Source organism: Mytilus galloprovincialis, chromosome 11, assembly GCF_965363235.1.
Source record: "Mytilus galloprovincialis chromosome 11, xbMytGall1.hap1.1, whole genome shotgun sequence".
In the NCBI taxonomy this organism is placed as follows: Eukaryota; Metazoa; Mollusca; class Bivalvia; order Mytilida; family Mytilidae; genus Mytilus; species Mytilus galloprovincialis.
The window spans coordinates 63,509,320-63,528,765 of record NC_134848.1 but is presented as its reverse complement, the minus strand read 5'-3'; the positions used below and the strand labels follow the sequence as shown (position 1 = coordinate 63,528,765).

The following is a 19,446-nucleotide window of genomic DNA, read 5'->3' as shown; positions in this document are numbered from 1 at the left end:
TTATTCAGTGTTTATCGTCGGTTCATGTCTGTCATACATATTTATCGTTAATTGTTTCGTTACAACTTAGGCCGCTAGTTTTCCGAGTTGAAATTACTCATATTTTTCATTTAAGGGCCTTTTATAGCCGACTATACGGTATTGGTTTTCTCGTTGTTGAAGGACGTGCGGTTGTCAATGATTGCTTAAATTTGAACTTTTGCAGATAGTTGTCTCATTTGCAATCATACTTCATCTCCTTATTTTTATATAGCTAAATGTGTAATTTGTTGTTCTAGATCATCACATTGAACAGCTTTTTTATGTTTTACAAAAGTATCACCCCAGAAGAAGTATTATCACCGTCTTTTGGCTGATTATTTTGTGCTAAGCTCTTATCACTTAACGCTGGAAGCTAAGTGGAGAACCAGCAAGTACAAATTTAAAACACTTTGGGTTTATCCAACATAGGGTTAACCTTCGACCACTTTCACTCGAGACGGATCTTCTACCATAAGATTACTGACAGAGGTGCTTTATTCGAAATAAACGACGCCACATTCCATATTTTCCTGTACCGAGTCAGGAGCCTGTAGTTTAGTGGTTGTTGTTGGTTTATAAAATTGAGAATGGAAATGGGGAATGTGTCAAAGAGACAACAACCCGACCAAATAAAAAACAACAGCAGAGGGTCACCAACAGGTCTTCAATGTAGCGAGAAATTCCCGCACCCGGAGGCGTCCTTCAGCTTCGTCTTATTTGTTATTCGAAAATTGTTTTGTTATATCGAGGCTTTCTATTGATGACTTAATGGTATGTTTTTTTTTCTTCTCATAATTGGAAATCACACCGCATACTGATATATATACAAATATTTGATCGGAAAGGTTGGTTGTATCTATCTTTTACGGAGATTTGTGTTATAGAGCCTGTAAATCTAAATAATCCATAATAATGAAAAAAATTATAAACAAGTGTATGACTATAGTTAAGACCATCTGTGGTCTTGAATTATGATGATGCTTATATTTTGGCATTGGACTATGTCATGTTTTTCTCTGATTGTTTATGGTGTTCTCATACTGAATTCATTTATTTTGTTCAGATAAATAAGTTAGTCTGGAAAACTTGAAATGATTGTCATTGAACTAGCTAAACAGCTACGAGTACTCTTGGATCGGATGTGAATGTCTCTTGCCTTTTTGTTAGTTGTTTTTATGCTTTATGTCGATTAAATCAGGTTAGCCCTTTTCTAACTGATATTAGAGATAGTTCTTATAGTGTGTTGTTACAGCCCTGCACGATATAAGGGAAAGGTAGGGCCAATCGCCAACATGTTTAATCCAGATAAATTTTGAAAGTGCCTGACCAAACTCAGGTGCAATCAATTGGTTCTTCATATTGTTTTTCGTTTATTGAGTTTATTCATAACTGTTCTTCATATTGTTTATCGTTTATTGAGTTTATTCAAAACAACTCATTGGTTTTCTTGTTTGTATTACTGTCATGTCTAATTTATTAAATCATCTATTTCGTGCAAGACTAAAACCTTGCATTAAAATAATTAGTGGAGGTAGCCCTGTACATCGATTTCAAGTATTACATAACATATTTCATACCACCGAACCAGAGTCATGTAATGGTGCGTTATTTCATTATTTGTCTTTACAGATGCGTTTCCATATTGTCATTTGAATATTCATAGCCATACAATTGTTTATAGCTTCTCTTAACTGCAAAGTTTACTATAGTTTTACAATAGTAATGCACGAAGCGTAGTTATTGACATACAAATTATCCTCCAATGACTGAACCGATACTTTATCATTCCTCTTTAAGACTACAACAGCTACTGCGGTACCAGATTCAGAATTGGAAGTACTGGATATATATGCTTTTGAGACAAGATGATTATTCATATAAATACCGAACCTTTTATCACCGGTATGTGATAGAATTGTCACGGAAATCTGATACAATCCTTCTACCTCGCATGTAAATTTTCCGGATGATTTAAACGTTGACATATTACTTATTCCAATTTTCGATAACACATCGGGAAATTTGATAAAGCTACCTGAAGAGCAGGTTTGACCGGAACTGGCACATGAGGTGAATCCAACTGAAAAAAACAAAATCAACATTGAACATAATTGCAAAGCTGACAATTGAAAGGTGTTGGGTTTTTTCAGTATAACATTATAACATTACTTTAACACATCTTATAAAGAATCATCAAATATATTTTATTCATTCATTTTCTTGTATCAAATATTAAACTAGTAACCCATTTTTACCTGAAATAGTTCGGTTGATGTGTTTGAGCTTTTAATTTTGCCATTTTGAAATTTCCTCGGAGTTCAGTTTATGTTCATTTTACCTTTTGGCAATAGCAAGAACGTTCAGTGACAAAATAAGCTGAATATATCTAATTCATTAAGGAATCAATGCAATTTTTAAATAAATCACATAAAATTTAAATAACAGTATTTTTTTAGTTTAATGTATAAAAAAAGAGGGTTAAATAGTATAGATATAGTGTTTTCTTTTTTAAATATGAATATAATGTGAAAGAAATCTAGTTACAAAAAAAGATATAAAATATCTAGAATAAAATACACGATCTTCAATAATATTTATTTTATCATACTGCAGATTAATATTTCCAACAAAACATAACGAAAAGTGTGCTACTATCTATGACATTTTATCAGTTTAATAGAACTTCAAATTATTATCAGAAGTGGTACAAAAATGTTTTAACTAACGTTTGAATTGTATTAATATCAGTAAAAAATATCAAGCAAAGATATATATAGTATTTTTGAATCCCTCAAATGAAGCAGAATTTGTTTGGTTATTTACCATTTAAATTTTTTCTGTTCTTAAATGTTTCAGGTAATAATATTATTAAATGTTTAGTTAATAGACGAAACGTTAATCAATACACTTAATGACGACGAATATTATAATGATGTCATGGTGGTCCTGTCTGAAATTAGATGTACATGATTTATATAAAATGAAGAAATGTATGTAGCTCTATCATGTCTTTATCTATATGAAATTTAGATATTTCTTTTTAAGGTTTATGAATAAAATAAAGGTGTAACAAATAACAATGTATGGTTTTTTTGTGTACACATGTCATGCTTCCCATCAAGGTCCCTTAATTGATATAATAAATAGTCTATCTTATTCTTATACGCAAGTTCATGCAATATTAAAACATGCGCAGGACAATATTTATTCAAAATACCTCTCATGCAGTTACGATTTTTAAAATTTAAATCGTCCCTAGTCTATGTTTGAATCAAACAGAAACAATAAGAGGTCTGGCGTCAACTTCAAATTTTATCAAAAACTAAAATATATTAATATACGATATATAACAATGTTGCTGACTTTAGAAAGGCACTTGAATATGTGATGAGGATTCAACTACAGTTTTGTTTTTTAGATTCCTTTTTAAAGATTCCTGTTTTGATATAGATATCCCTACCCCCGAATCAAACTTTCAATTTCTATCTCCAAAATCTATCTTTGCTTTAACAAGTATGAGATTTTTTTCATTAAAAGGTGTCGTCTGCAATTTTTTAGATGCCTTTGCGCACTAAAAAGCTATCGCAGATTAGTTTCATATCCATTGAAAATAATTATTTCTATGTTAATTTAGTATCGGTTACAGGAAAGCAATACATTAAAGTACAATTTGCATTTGTAGAAATAATGTCACAACAATTACTGTAAACTAACTTATTTTCGCGAGCTATTTATTTTCGCGACTTTCGTGAGTAGAATAATAACGCAAATATAAATCGTCGCGAATAAGTAAACTATATTAAACTACATCAATTAAATGAAAAAAATCGCGGATTTTAAAAGCCGCGAAATGGACTAGAATTGGTATAACGCGAAATAAAGTATCCGCGAAAATAATTTGGTTTACAGTAACAAAGAAGATGTGCTTTTTCCGTTGAATAACCTCATTCAAACATAGTAAATTCATCCGTTTGCAGATTTCAAGGAGAGCAGAAACATAAAAAGAAATTAAAATTTAGTTTGATTTATTCATAATAATGTTAATAAGTTAATTTTGTTTACTCTTTATGTAAAGACACGAGAACTTATAAACATTCTTATACTTTCAATATAGAAAAAGAAAAGGTGTAGGTTCGAATGGTACTAAATGCAACACAACACAATACCTGTATTATCGTTTAAAACGATAATATATAATGGCCCAAACATCTATCAAAAGGCATATATTTAATAAAAAAAAAGGGTATATCTTGCTTTTAAAACTATGTTACGTACAGCTAATAACTGTTTGACTCACTTATCCTCTTATCATTCTAAAAAGGCAAAATTGTTTTTGGTAAAAAAGAGACACATATATGTTTACAAAAACCTCATCGCTAAATAATACTCAATCAAGAAATTAATAACTTAATTAAAATAGTGTTGTTTTACGTTTTATTTCCTGCTGTATTTATCGTAGATGACCAAACCAGAGAATATTTGAAAAACGTAAAATGCATACAAGTTTGTATGAGTAAATGGTGACGAGTGTTCGTGCCAAATATCTTAATTTTTTTTTTTTAATGAAATCAAAAGCAATTGAAACATTGTTAAATTTACAATCATAAGGTTGATTTTAACAAAGAGTCCTACCTTTCTTCTGTTTTATTTCAATTTCTTGCAATGAATTATTGAAGCGAACTTGGAAGTGTTCATAAATCTTATCAAACGATTCATTGAACCGGCTCTGTTGTCGGAGAAGAGATGATTTCATGATACTTTCCCTTTTATTTTCAGCTACACCCAAGTCTCTCATTTTCGAAGAAAGGGAATCAAACAATAAATTCATCTGCCTTCCGTATATCCAAGTTTCATTTTCAGACTGTGTCCTGAAATGGTAAACGGCTTCAAGAAAAGAATCGTTAAACTGCATTTGGTCCTGTATATGTGCATTTCGTATTGATTCAACAAATGTTTCTGTCTGTTTCTTCGCTTCAAGAAAAGAATCGTTGAACCGCATTTGGTCCTGTATATGTGCATTTCGCATGGATTCAACAAATGTTTCTGTCTGTTTCTTCGCTTCAAGAAAAGAATCTTTAAACCGCATTTGGTCCTGTATATGTGCATTTCGCATGGATTCAACAAATGTTTCTGTCTGTTTCTTCGCTTCAAGAAAAGAATCGTTAAACCGCATTTGGTCCTGTAGATGAGCATTTCGCATTGATTCAACAAATGTATCTGTCTGTTTCTTCGCTTCAAGAAAAGAATCGTTAAACCGCATTTGGTCCTGTATATGTGCGTTTCGTATTGATTCAACAAATGTATCTGTTAGTTTCTTTGCTTCGGTCACTTTATCCAAACTAGAAGAAATAGACTCTTCCCATAGCTTCATCTTTTCCGTATAAACTTCTAATTTATGTTCCAAGCGAACAACCTTTTCGAGAACCTTTTCTTCAAAATGAAATTTTGAACAGGTTAACAACGATTCAGACACTGAACCAAGAGAACTGGCTGAGATCGTCACTAAGGATATGGTTAGACAAATAAATTGAAGGACAAACATGCTTGTAACTCCTTTGTGTTACAAAAAATCCAAATGAAAGATACAGTGGAATCGGAAGGTTCTTTATACTATTATTCCAAACAATCTTTATCCTGTTAGTGATGTCAGGATATCGTGTTTTTCGTTTTTGAACAAAACTTATAATTAGTCGGCAGGTGCTGTTTCTGCTTCATTTATAACTGTCAGTTAATTTTATATGTATATCTTACAGCTGCAAACAAAGCAACCACAGCGAAAGATACTTAAAACATTTTATTGATGAAAACAGGGAGAATTTTCTACTGTGGTGGAATTTATCATACCTCTTCACCTCCTGTATTAACTAATGCCATTAGCCTGTTTATCTGTTTTATTTGCAGTATGACTACGAAGTTTGTATTCCTCTATTAAATAGCGTTCTATGGCGACTTACATTGCGGGATTACATCATTGATGTGATAACCGTATAAGCCACACCATAGCGTCCGTTTGTTAAAATTTAAAAAATTTAAAAAAAAACTTTTCATTTCCTCAACCATTGACCCAAATAGATTTGGACACAGTCATCCTTGTGATTTTTGTACTTTCTTAAATTGTACAAATCCGTCTTTCAATGATACTGAGGATATGATATACATCTATTAAATGTTAAGGAAAATCTGCACATCAACAACAGCTTGATACTGGCGCTGCAAAGGACGGATGAAAAAGACACATAATCAAATGTAATTCAGACCGGTACTTGACGTGCACATAAATGGGTTGTGTTTTTATTTCAATGGCATTACGTTGAGAAATATTTGTTAGGTTTTTTTTTCAAACTGCAAAATTAAGCCTTGCAACGGTCCATTAACACCTCGACCCCTCGTATAAGTGTTATATATGGAATATTCAATTACCAATTGATAAGAGATACAAGAGCTTGCATTTCCTCACGTGATATCATTGATATATGGTTACTGTTTATGAGAGAGATATCAAAGAAAGCGTTATAAAAGGGGAAGGAGAAGTCATCATTTCAGAAATTTTACAGACGCCATCAGGAATTAGTGGACCATTATAGAATACCTGTTTCACATAAATGTTCGAAAACTGGACCTGTTCGATTCTCGTTGAATGAAAAAATTCAGAACAATACTTCTTATCGAGTGTATACTGTTGTTGGTCATTTAGTTTTTAATCAAATAGTACTGATCTCACTTTAAAAGACAACAAATGTGGTATTCATTCACGGCACAAAATCAGTACATTCACACACAAAAAACACAAAAAATAACTCCAAGAAACAGCGCCTTATTTGCTGTGATTCATCTCAAACTAATGGTTAGGCATTTAACACTGTGCAAAGAAAACTCTCGCCTCACTACAAGTTTAAGGGGCTCCTATAGCAGTTTTGGGTGGACTCCTTTGCAAACTGAAATAATTCAGGCTTACCTCAGGATTTCCATCAAATATTGAAAGATAAATATGAGTTTTTATATCAATCTGCTCCTTAATGTTATAATATTCAGTACGCATGGTTCTGTAAAATGTTTAGGGCATACAAAATTGTCTATCCGTCAAAAAACTTATTGGTCAGTTTTAACCAGTAGTTGGTTGCATGATACGTGCAATTTTTAGAGAAAACATGACTTTTGTAGGCATTTAATCTATGGATTAGTATTGATGATGTACGGATCTCTTATGATTTGCGAATCTCGACAAAATTGTTAGTGTTTACATAATATGAAACAACAGTACGATGAAACTGCGAGATGAATGCATTTCCTACTTGTGAGCACAAAATTCAATGTAAATCATGTAATCCTTAATTGAGAAACTGTCAATTTGTTTATTTATGTTTTGAATCAATGAATTTTATGATCTGGATTGAATTTTCTTTTCAGTCCACACATTTTTTACACATGAAATGGATGTTCAAACAAAACAAAATGACAAGAAATAACCGACTTTATATAATGAATTTAATAGGTAAGTTTACCGCGGGGCAGATGTAATTCATTTATAGAAATGTTTCTTTTGATTGTATCATCATAACTGAAATGGCTACTCTAATCAACTGCAGATGTATAATAGGTAGTTTTGACAAACGTGCTTACCTGAATTGCACCGAGTACCCAAATTGCACCTATTTAGCAAACATAGCAGACGTAATCTTACAAGTTTCCCTAGAGACTTAACCATTTGTATTTTTATGGTTTGTTACTATGCACATCTTCCAAAATAAGTAACTAAATACACAGATGAAGTGTTCACTGAAATGGTAAAATGGAAACGTCAACATTCGACGTCCACAAAAAGTCATTTCTAAAAAAAATGGCAAAGAAAATATGTTTAATGCATTAATTTTTTTTTTTCAAAAATGAATAGTAAGCATGAACTAATGTCAAATTGTTTTAAATATTTGAAGAAATAAAACAAAAGACCGGTTATTCAACTTTTAAGGATGTGAAATTAACCATGAATGCAATTAAGGTACTCCTCATTACAGAATCATTGAAGGTCTGTTCAAACCAATTTTTCGATGATTCAATATGGATTTAAAATTAAATTTGGGGCCCATATGGTAAATAATGATACATCTGCAAAATAAACATAGAATGGAAGCTTGTGGCTAGATGATAAATAAACGTAGGGGACAAATCAGTCGATATGGGTGCAGTTTGGGTACCTTCGTGTTAAAGATAAAGGCTAGATGTACTATAATGAATTAATCAGAATTTCCTCTGATATATTTCTCTCGTGATATTTAATTTTTTCTTGTTAATATTAAAAGGCAGCTGTAAATCATTTATAGGCATTTTTAAATGTAAGAAAAGAATATGATAATCATGTATACTACGGACATGCTCTACATTGATTTTCCCTAATTGAGAAAGTGCCAATCCTATAAATTCATTGTTCGACAGAACTTCGATTTCGTCAAATTCTATATATATATTTACAATTGTTTTCATTCATTCTCTGTTGGTCTTATTTTGTTGTATTGCACATTATAATGAATACTAAATATGAACGTACAAGGATCTTTTGATAAAAAAATCACATTAAAACTGGTTTTGACATTCCTAGTTATATTTAACCAGACGAACTAATATATTTTAATTTTTTAACTGAACCAAAACATTTACATCAAGTATTATTAAAATATATTCTTTTAATGTTGATATTTAACTATTTATGTATAATGTATTTACATAGTTTATCGTTATCACGTCGTGTTCACATCACTCACATCGGGTAATTAATTATCCTGTCCTAAATATCGTTAATGTAGCATACAAATTGCTACTTATTCCTTAAGTCGAATTTTGAAATAATTTATCTAATAGATAAATCTATCAAACACCTTATGTTTCAAAAACACATGGCATCATATTGCTATTAAAATTTTTTGTTATTATATTCGATTACAGCTTGGCAGAAGAAAAAATTATTAGGTCAAACATGACAGATAAGTTCAAGTAGAGATAAAATACGTAAAACACGTAAATCTTCCTTGAATATTCTATAGAAGAGGGACGAAAGATACCAGAGGTACAGTGAAACTCATAAATCGAAAATAAAATGACAACGCCATGGCTAAAAATGAAAAAGACAAACAAACAATAGTACACATGACACAACATAGAAAACTAAAGATTAAACAACACGAACCCCACCAAAAACTAGGGGTGATCTCAGGTGCTCCGGAAGGGTAAGCAGATCCTGCTCCACATGTGGCGCCTGTCGTGTTGCTTATGTGATAACAAATCCGGTAAATAGTCTAATTCGGTAGGTCACATTCATGAAAGGGAAGGGGATTGTAGTTACGACATAAGGAACATATCCGATATCATTTGTAAAACGGTTATTCCATAACGGTCAACCAAGTCGTGATGGCGTCCGTAAAATTTACGAAGGGATGATTTCAACTTCACCATTTGGAACTCTTGGTTTAATAGCTTCCTTGTGAGCAGCAACCCTCTATCAAGAAAATCATGATAGGAAATGCAAGCACGGAAATATCGTATCAATTGGGATATAGTATGCATTAACTAGCAGTTATTATGGAGAATATGCAACATGCTTTAACCTTGATTTGATAAAAAGTAAAAATACTTAATGTCTAGCCAACAAGTCTTTGATTAGGAATTTGAAATTTTGTTTCTAAGTATGAAGTCTTCTGTTAGATAAACGCTTTGAGCCAGATAGCTATAAATTCAGCTTTAATCAACTATTTTCTTTGAAAAATTACCATACCAAGTCAATTGTATGACAGTTGTTTTCCGTTCGTTTCATTGGTTGAATTATTAGATATGCACGCTTGTAAGAAGTTGACAAATTCTCGAATATAAAGAAACATGTCTATATTTTGATCGAATATGTAAAATACAATACTTGAATATCTGACAATAACAGATGTTCACTCGTCAACCCCTTTGTCTTCTTATATTACAGTTTCAAAGTAATTATACTTGTTGAACTGCACAATATTGTAGTGTTGATTGTATGAAACTAGACATACCTGTATACTACAGCTTCGTTACAATATAAAAAAATGAATTGCTTACCGATTTTGTTTTATTTATGCAAACGGGGAAATGATAGTCGTGTCGTTTTTCTTTTGATAATAGAGATGAATAATTAATTATGCTTTAAATTCACAAAAACACAAGAACGAATTATATAATGTTCAAAAATGATTTATTAGTTATTTATTAGAATTTATAGGAGACATTATATTACACATGTATTAGAAACATGAATTATATCCCGTTGCATTGCAACTGTTTATAAAAATCAACATTAATTTCTAGTGGTTTTCTTCTCAAATATTCTCGACTGTTACGATATTTTTCATTTTTACAATACCAATAATTTAGATTTTTAAAGACTTACATATAACATAAAGAAGTTGTGGTATGATTGCAAATGACACAACTCACCACTATATAAATTTTCTGTCCAAATTATCAAATTATACGGTTATTTTAGTAAATGGCCGTTAGTTAGCCGATTATGCATGACCATGAAATATAATATCAAGGCTACATTATCTCAGGATTGTTGTTATCTACGTTTTCTGTGGCCAACATCGGGTTCGGGGACCGCGCTTGATAATGCTAGACAAATATGTATGTAAATAGTATACTTAAAGAGATAGCATCAGTAAAAAAAAATGTGGAAAATATCAAGGAATATATGTGGTAAAAGGTCAGAAACGGGTGGAAAACATTTTTTCTCATCAAATTGCAATTTCTCGAAAATGGGTTGTAAAATTATATGCTACTACTATAAACGTTTTATTGTATCAACGTCAAAAAAGGTCACTGATTTGTTTTTATTGGAAATCAGTTGGTCATTATCTGATAATAATAATAAAGGCAACAAAAAATAAACTTGTAGACCTCCTAAAGTTTTATATCGTTAAAACAAAAAATATCAACTGATATGTTTTAACAACATTTTGTAAACCGATTTTCAAAAACTGGTATTTTAGAAGTACAAAAAAACCTATTTATTATTACTTTTAATTTATATATAAAGAGATCTTTTGTAGAAATGATAACTTTGTATGTATATCTTGAAGAAAAGTGAACACATGTAGCGTTTGTAAGATATGCCGATGCAGATTACACATATTATATCCTCATATATTACTTTCCTGTATGTTCATTCGTTGACCGGGCCAGATTATGTGCTGTTATACAGTCATTTTATTTTTGCAAAGAATCTCCTCAAGCCAGGACAAGTGGCAGTCTTGAATTTGCAGTGAGTTGAGATGATTATATTTGCTACGTGTTGAAGGCCTCATTGTGACTTTGAAATGATGAACTGCAATAAAAGTACTGTTCCTTTGCTTTTTGTGGGTTTTTTCATGTTGTGCACGTACTGATTTAGTGTCATAGATTCAAACCCCGAGTATTTTGTTTTTTTTTTATATGCATTAAAAAAAATTTATCAGGTAGATGTTTTGTTACGTTTGATAATGGTATACAAACTAATACAAGGTTCGTTTACACCAATGGTTGATATCGATGACGTGACTTCATAGAGTTAAGAGGTTTCATAAATCCTTTGCAACCATAACTGATATAGATATCATTACGGATGGTTGGTTGTATTACAAGAACAGTTTACCTGTATTTACCACTAAGCATATATATCATAATAAGTTAAAAAAAATACAGCAACTTAATATCATCTTAGTATGTTCGAAACGACAGGCTTCTGATAAGTAATGATGCTTGTCAGACTGATTGTTGATGTAATGAAATGTTAATGTAGCATAAAGATTGCAGTAAGTGCTTTGAATATATTGCATCTCTTGCAGTACAAAAACAAAACACGTAGAATCTGTTAAATAATCCGATGCAAATTAAAAAGAAAAAAACAGTTTTTGAATATAGTCTTTACAAGTATAGACAAATACAATCAACCAAGGCAAAGTTAACGAAGGATAAAAAATGCTACTCGAAACATCACACTTATCAGTCAAAATTCAATGATATTGTGTTCAATGATAAGTTTCTTCGGATTTCATCGAAATATTTAATAAAGAAATAAAACACAAATATATTGTAAATTTTTTTCATTTAAATTGTCTTAAATATCGATACATGTTGTTTAATAGTTTGCTGTCCCCATAACTATGACGCCTTACTAAGTAAAACGGAACAATTTACCCATAATTGTACTGACTAAAAGAAAATGAAAATAATCAAATAAACCAAACTTGTATTTCTATATAAGATCAAGTTCGTTAAACCATACTAAAAAGCCTTCCCTAAGCAGCACATGCTAATCATTATACACGAGTTACATCAACGGTCGCTTCCCTCAACTACGGCCACATCTGTCTTCTCCTGTATTAACACCCCAACATCAACCTCCTGAAACATCATCAATAAGTGAAATGAATGAGCAACCAAAGTGAAATGATGGGAAGAGGGGGAAACTGTATGAATGGGAATACGAGAGGTATTATAAAGAGTAGAGAAAGAGCAAAAGTGTGATAAGTAGTTAAGGTATAAGACAATCGAAATAACCATGGTAAGAATGAGATGGAAGTGGATAGGTTTGGAGGAGAAGCAGGAAAACGTATGAGAAAATGAAAAGTGTGATAAGGGCAGAAGACATGAAGAGAAGGAAACGGTATGAAGAGGGGGGATACATGACGAGATGGAGAAAGGAAAAGGATTCCTGGTGAGAAGAAGCTTAATGTAAAAGCGGGGTAAAGTGATGGTGGTAGCTGGAGTTTTAGCGTAGGGGAAGGAGGTTGTAAGAATAAAGGGACTGCTGTGCTGCTAGATTATAGTATTTTATATAGTTCAACCATCATCATGGTCTGTATTCTAAGAACCTTTGTCAATTAACACGAGGAAAGCGTGTTGGGCGATCAAAAATCATAAAAATGGTACTATCATTTTATATTCTAGTGATGTCAGTACCGGATGCTTCTTACATTCGTATGCTCGATCCTTTCGAAGAATTTTATGGTTGTTTTTCGTTTGCTTAACGTTATGGCCGTCTAGTAGCAACACTTTTTATCTTGACTGTTCAACCTACTGTCCGATATGTTTCATTTTTTTCTTCATTTTTAACATACGAGTATATAAGAAACTCCTAGATGTTTAATTTATCCGTGAAATTGCATATTAAATTACATTCTAGTGTTTGGTTATATACTATTTTAGACATCTAAATTACGGTAATACCTCATGGCAGGCGTATAGCTTACTGGATACATCAAAATTATGTCCTTTTTGAAAAAATGAGTTGTAAATATGAGGGCTGTTGCCATTTCTCTTAAAGGTCATCCCAATAATAATATTATTTTTATCTAGAGAAAAATACAATTTCCAAAATGATTTACCGATTAAATAGATGATAAAAGTGTATGTATTTATCAATGCTTTACTTTCGGATAAGTTGGGTGTCGTATTAGCACATAATTTGTTAAAGGTAATATATTTCATGAAATGTCAATACCGTATAAATAACTGTAGCAGAACGACCTTTATATTTGACCTTAATATATGTCTTTTGTCAGCTTTCCTGGACAAACGATACCATAAGGGATATATGTATTTTAAAATAAAAGGTATTATAAGAGAATCCAAGATACTTTGTTGATCAAATCCAACAACATTTGCAGGTTTTTCATTATTTGACATGTCGCTGAGCTTTCTGGATATATTATTCCCATTGTAATCTGTCACAAGCACAATTAATTTTCAGATGATGACAGTAAAGGTAGTTATTTAAGTAACAACTACGAGTAACGTTCAGTCCTTGACACCATTTAACAAACATGTAAGGTTTTATAAAAAATCTTAGCCGTTTATCCTTTTGAAAGAAAACTAGCTCTTATTTGTTATTTTCTTCCATTTCCAAATCAAACTCACACAACATGCAATGATTTGGACAGTCAACATTTGTCGAGTCCTGACCGTTGCATAGCTACCTTTAACGTATGTTCAAACATGAGAAAAACCCGATTCATATAAATAAAGCTGTATTGGTTTTTATCTTTATATATAACTAACTGTTTCTTTAGTAAATTTAAAATGGTGTGTAATTTCCTGAATTGATAATAGTAGTATAATGCAGTTACAAAAAATTGGTAGCACTGACAGATTAACAATGTGTTCAAGCTTCAAGATTACTGAAGTGGTATGGTTCCGTCAATGGAAATTAAATACTTATATTTTATTGATTCCCAAACATCCTTATATAAAATCCCATTCACTGAAGCCATGCGCACAATCGTGTTGACAATTTGGTCAAAAGACGAAACAATGTCGTGAAATGGGATACATCGTTGTTATAATTTTACTGCCAAATGAACTTATTTTAATTTTAATAAAAATCATTAAAAATGAAAAGGCTGATTGAAATTACTCATTTAAAAGAATAAGCATTAATTTTAAGATTCTTTCAACCAGAGCTTGCACATTTTCCAATATTCAAGGAGAAAAAGGTTCCTTAACAAGATGTCAAAAATCGAAATATATGAAAACTGCAAGTAAACACTTGTTAATTCTTTTTAAAATAAGTAGTTCCCAAATAAACTCAAATAAACAAGTTCAAATGTGTATCAAAGTCTGAATAAAACAAGAGTTTGATACTGAAATCGGTCACACACATTTTTGATATTGACTATTAATTAAATGTTAAACCTGTTGTACATAAATAAAGGCAACAGTAGTATACCGCTGTTCAAAAGTCATAAATCGATTGAGAGCAAAACAAATCTGGATTACAAACTAAAACCGAGGGAAACACATCAACTTTAAAGAGATGATTTCATTTTTCCAATTGTGTACTTTCCATTTCTAAGTAGCAACATTCCAGCAGCACCAGCATACGTGGTATATATGTCCCAATTGATACGATTTTTCCTTGCTTGCCTTTCCTATCATGATTTTCTCGATAGAGGGTTGCTGCTCACAAGGAAGCTATTAAACAAAGAGTTCCAAATGGTGAAGTTGAAATCATCCCTTCGTAAATTTTACGGACGTCATCACGAGTTGGTTGACCGTTATGGAATAACCGTTTCACAAATGATATCGGATATGCTCCTTACGTCGTGACTTCCATCCCCTTCCCTTTCATGAATGTGACCTACCGAATTAGACTATTTACCGGATTTTTTTTTTTTATCACATAAGCAACATGACGGATGCCACATGTGGAGCAGGATCTGCTTCCGGAGCACCTGAGATCACCCATAGTTTTTAGTGGTGTTCGTATAGCTTATTCTTTAGTTTTCTATGTTTTTTTTTTAATAAAATAGATCCTTTATTGCACAATTCTCTGCTGTTTACAACTTATTCGACTCACAGCATTCAGTCGGGTATCCCTGTAAATTAGTTACTGTTTAACCAGGGAGATTATACAGTAAAATTATTATATATCAAATATGATTAGTTATACAGTAATAATATATAAATACATTGATTTTGACAATTTGTTTTTTTTTTACAGTTTCCTCATATTACGTAATTACGGAATTTGTACTATCTATTGTCTGATATTGTTTTTAAAAGTTCTCCTGTAAATACTCCTGATTACCCAGTAGGGGTGTTCCTTAGATAGGAAGCTCATACAAGAAAGTTTTCTATGTTTTGTCATGTGTACTATTGTTTGTCTGTTTGTCTTTTTCGTTTTAAGCCATGGCGTTGTCAGTTTATTTTCGATTTATGAGTTTGACTATCCCTCATGGTATCTTTCTTTTCTCTTTTAAGAGGTAAACAACGAAACAATAGAAAAACTTATTTAATTTGGTTTGATTTTAGTCTTTATTTCATTTGTGATATCATAGTGTGGAAGGGTAATCAAATGTTTAATTGCATTGAAATTTGTGTGTATTTGAGAAAACAATGATATCGCAAATGAGGTGATAAGACTACGTGATAAGTCAATTTTTGCAAATCATTATCACAAACATGTTGTTTGTTTATCATACAGTAATTATTTGACATTAAGTTAGCCGAAAAAGGATACTTTACACCTGTCATGATTTCCAATATTTACATATATTTCAAACCAAAATGGTAAATTTGAAAAATAAGTTATGCCACTGCTGGTGGACGTTTCGTCCACGATGGTATCACCAGCACAATCGTCAACACGACATGAATTTCAATAAGATTGTCATTTCTATACATTTACTGCAAAAGTATAAATTTTTCGAAATAAGAAAGTTTTTCGTATCAAAGGCATAGATTACCCTTGCCATATGGTATAATATCTGAGAATTTTTGGTCCTAAGTACTCGTCAACTTTGTATTCCTTTGACTATCTAACTATTTCGATCTTAGCGTCACTGATAAGTCTGGCGTATAAAATTATAAGCAAGGTACCTTTGAGAACTATTTTGAACGAATTAAAATAAAAACTAATAATCTTAAGTGCACACTATTAACAAACTTTTATAAAGACATCTTAACTACTGTAGTAAACAATCACATTTGCAGTAACAGTCAGTTTAAACAGAAGTCAAATTGTATAACCTGGCTACAAACCATTCGTCGAATAAAAAAAGGTAACGCAACTTAGAAAAGATAAACGACGAAAAGACCAACAGCGTTCCACAAAACAATGCGCATACAATAAAATATTAGGCAACACGAGCCTATTTAAAATACATGAGTCGATGTTCTCAATACGTGTTAACAGTTCATTGTTCATTAGCAAAACATATTGCGCTACGCATTGTATGAACAACTTTTTGATGTAATGATCGAGAAAACAGGCCTGAGGTGTGGCTTCGACCAGTGAAAACGGAGGCTTTTCGACAAGCAATACACTTAAATTATAAGGGTAATGAAATTAAAAGTATTTTGTTGCTGCATTTTAATCACTTTTGAAAAGTCGAACCTCTTCTGTCGATGTTTCAGTAATAAACACATGGTGTTGATATTTTATTTTATTATCTAAGCACACCTGAATTGTTTTATTGTTGAATAATGTTCTTCCCTTTTTTATATTTCATTTCGACGTATACATCTGATCTCTCTTAACAGTCCAATTTACTTTATTTTCACAACAGTGATGCACGATGCAAAGCTATGGACTTGTAATTTTGTATCGACTGGCTGAACCCATACTTCATCTTTCACGTCTAAGGCCACAACAGCTATTCCCGTACCAGATTCATAATCGTCGGTACCAGATATATATCCCTTTGAAACCAGATGTCCATTCATGTAAATACCAAACCTTTGATCGTTTGTCCTTGATAGAATTGACACGGAAATCTGAAATAATCCTTCTGTTGTGCATCTGAATTTACCGGTTAATGTAAACGTTGTCATATTGCTAATTCCAACGTAGTACAAAACATTCTCAAATTGTATAACGCTGCCCTGGAGGTATTCCCGATTAGAGATGGCACATGAGGTAAACCCAACTGTAAAGAAAGTAACATATAACTTTATAAATAATTTGGTTTTATTTCTATATAAACAACGATGTGGTATATTAAGGCAACAGTAGTTTACCGCTGTACTAAAGTCATAAATCGATTGAGAGGAAAGAATTCCGGGTAACAAATTACAAATGATTGTAAACGATACATCTTTCAACCAGACACCAAATGATATAGTAGCTTATAACCAAATGTCACCGTACAGCCTTAAACAATGAACATATGTATGTTTCAATTTTGCCAAATATGTATGCTCAATCAAGTTAATGTTCTAATATATCATATCCATATGATTAAAATACATTTGATGAGTTATAATTGTTGATCGTGAAGAATACGCCATAATATCTTAATAAAGAAGATGCTACCATATCTTCACCCATTGTTTTGACTCAATGGAAACCTGAGGGAAAGATGAAAGTTGGACGTCCCAAAACCACCTGGAGACGGACTGTAGAGACTGAAAGAACATCACTTGGATGGAACAGCTGGGCAACAGCAAGAACAGCAGCTAAAGAACGTGTAAAATGAAAAAAAATGCACCAGGGCCTTAAATGCCGGCCGGCATGAAGAGGATAGGTGATGGTGAGGTGAGAACATATTATTCATACGCTCATAATTATTAGTTTGAAATGTGTTTATTTTTCAAAAGGCAATGGAGTATATATAGCTTTTTCAGATTTATCTCATATCACAAATTACTATCCACCGTTAGTTGACATTAGTAAGCGGAGTCACAATCACATTTGCTAAGTCTTGAGTTTTTTATGCTGTGTTTTTGTATGTTGTTTGCTTTTTTCTGTGTTTTTTTTTTTTTTTTTGCCATGGCACTTTCAGTTTGGTTTCGACTTACGAGTTTGAATTTCATTTTGGTATATTCTTTCTCTCTTTAAAAAATGTGTAAATGACCGTTAAACGCAATTACAGTTATAGTTCTTGCAATTGCAAATGTCTAAAAAATGTGAAAAATAATTTTTTTACCAGTTAATAACTTGATCTGCTTAAATAAAAACTTTCAAATTCTTTATTTTATCGTTCTATAGTTAAATCACGGACGTTTGTATGCAAAATAAATTAATATTTAACAGAGTATATAAACACAAGTTGCTTTATGATTCTATTTGAATGTTCACGACGACCATTGCATATTGAATATTCTTTAGTTGACAATAACCTGTCATATTTTAGAATAAGATCTCAAGTTCTTGTGGAAATTTCTAAAGATGATTTATGTCTTAACAATTGAAGACAAAACGTCGGTGTTTAGTAATAAGGACCATATTGTGAAAAGAAAATGAAAATAAAGAATAAGGAATAATTTTTATTTTGTTTCACATATGAAGGTGCTTACCTTTTTCGTTAGCTTTTTCAATCAATTCTGTATATGTTTTATTCATATTTTCGTCAATTATATCTATTTTCTCATATAGGACAGCTCTAGATATATTTTGATCGGTCTTCATATTATGTAAGAATGTCATGGTTTCATTTTTGCCAGCTTCATGTTGTTGTCCTAGAGAATTAAGTTTATTCTGGTTTATAATAGTCTGGTTATATAAAGCTAGGAAGTCCTGGTTCCTTGCCTGCTGGTTAACGTCTAATGCATGCGTTCGTGAACTAATACTTCGTAATTCTTGAGTCAGTCCATTTAAATCCTGAAGTTGTTGAACATTTTTCAGTTGCTGTAAAGTTTTAACTTCTTTTCCTAGCTTCGCTGTCGTATTTCGCAACTCCTGAAGTTCGTTTGTCATGACTGTACATTTCATTAGCGTTTTTGTCAAATTTTGTTGAAGTTGTGTGTTTTTATCCTCCAGTTTACTTAGTATCTGTTTCAATTGTTTCAGTTCATTTGTATTGTTGACTTTCAGTTCGCTAATTATCTGTTTTAATTGTTTAAGTTCATTTGTGTCATTCGTTCTTCCACTAATTTGTTGTGTATTTTCTATCGAAAGAAGTTTTTGTTGTATTTGTGACGTTAGTAGAGCTA

At 31.8% G+C, this 19,446-nt stretch overlaps 1 long non-coding RNA gene across 1 annotated transcript; it reads right to left on the bottom strand.

Annotated features, from left to right (window-relative positions):
- Window positions 1-16,943: 16,943 nt before the first annotated feature.
- LOC143052599 (uncharacterized) lies at window positions 16,944-19,216 on the bottom strand. Its single transcript, XR_012971166.1, has 2 exons — window positions 18,811-19,216; window positions 16,944-17,441 (listed from the first exon to the last, which is right to left on the bottom strand). It is a non-coding gene; the product is annotated as an uncharacterized LOC143052599 (long non-coding RNA).
- Between the last annotated feature and the right edge of the window lie 230 nt (window positions 19,217-19,446).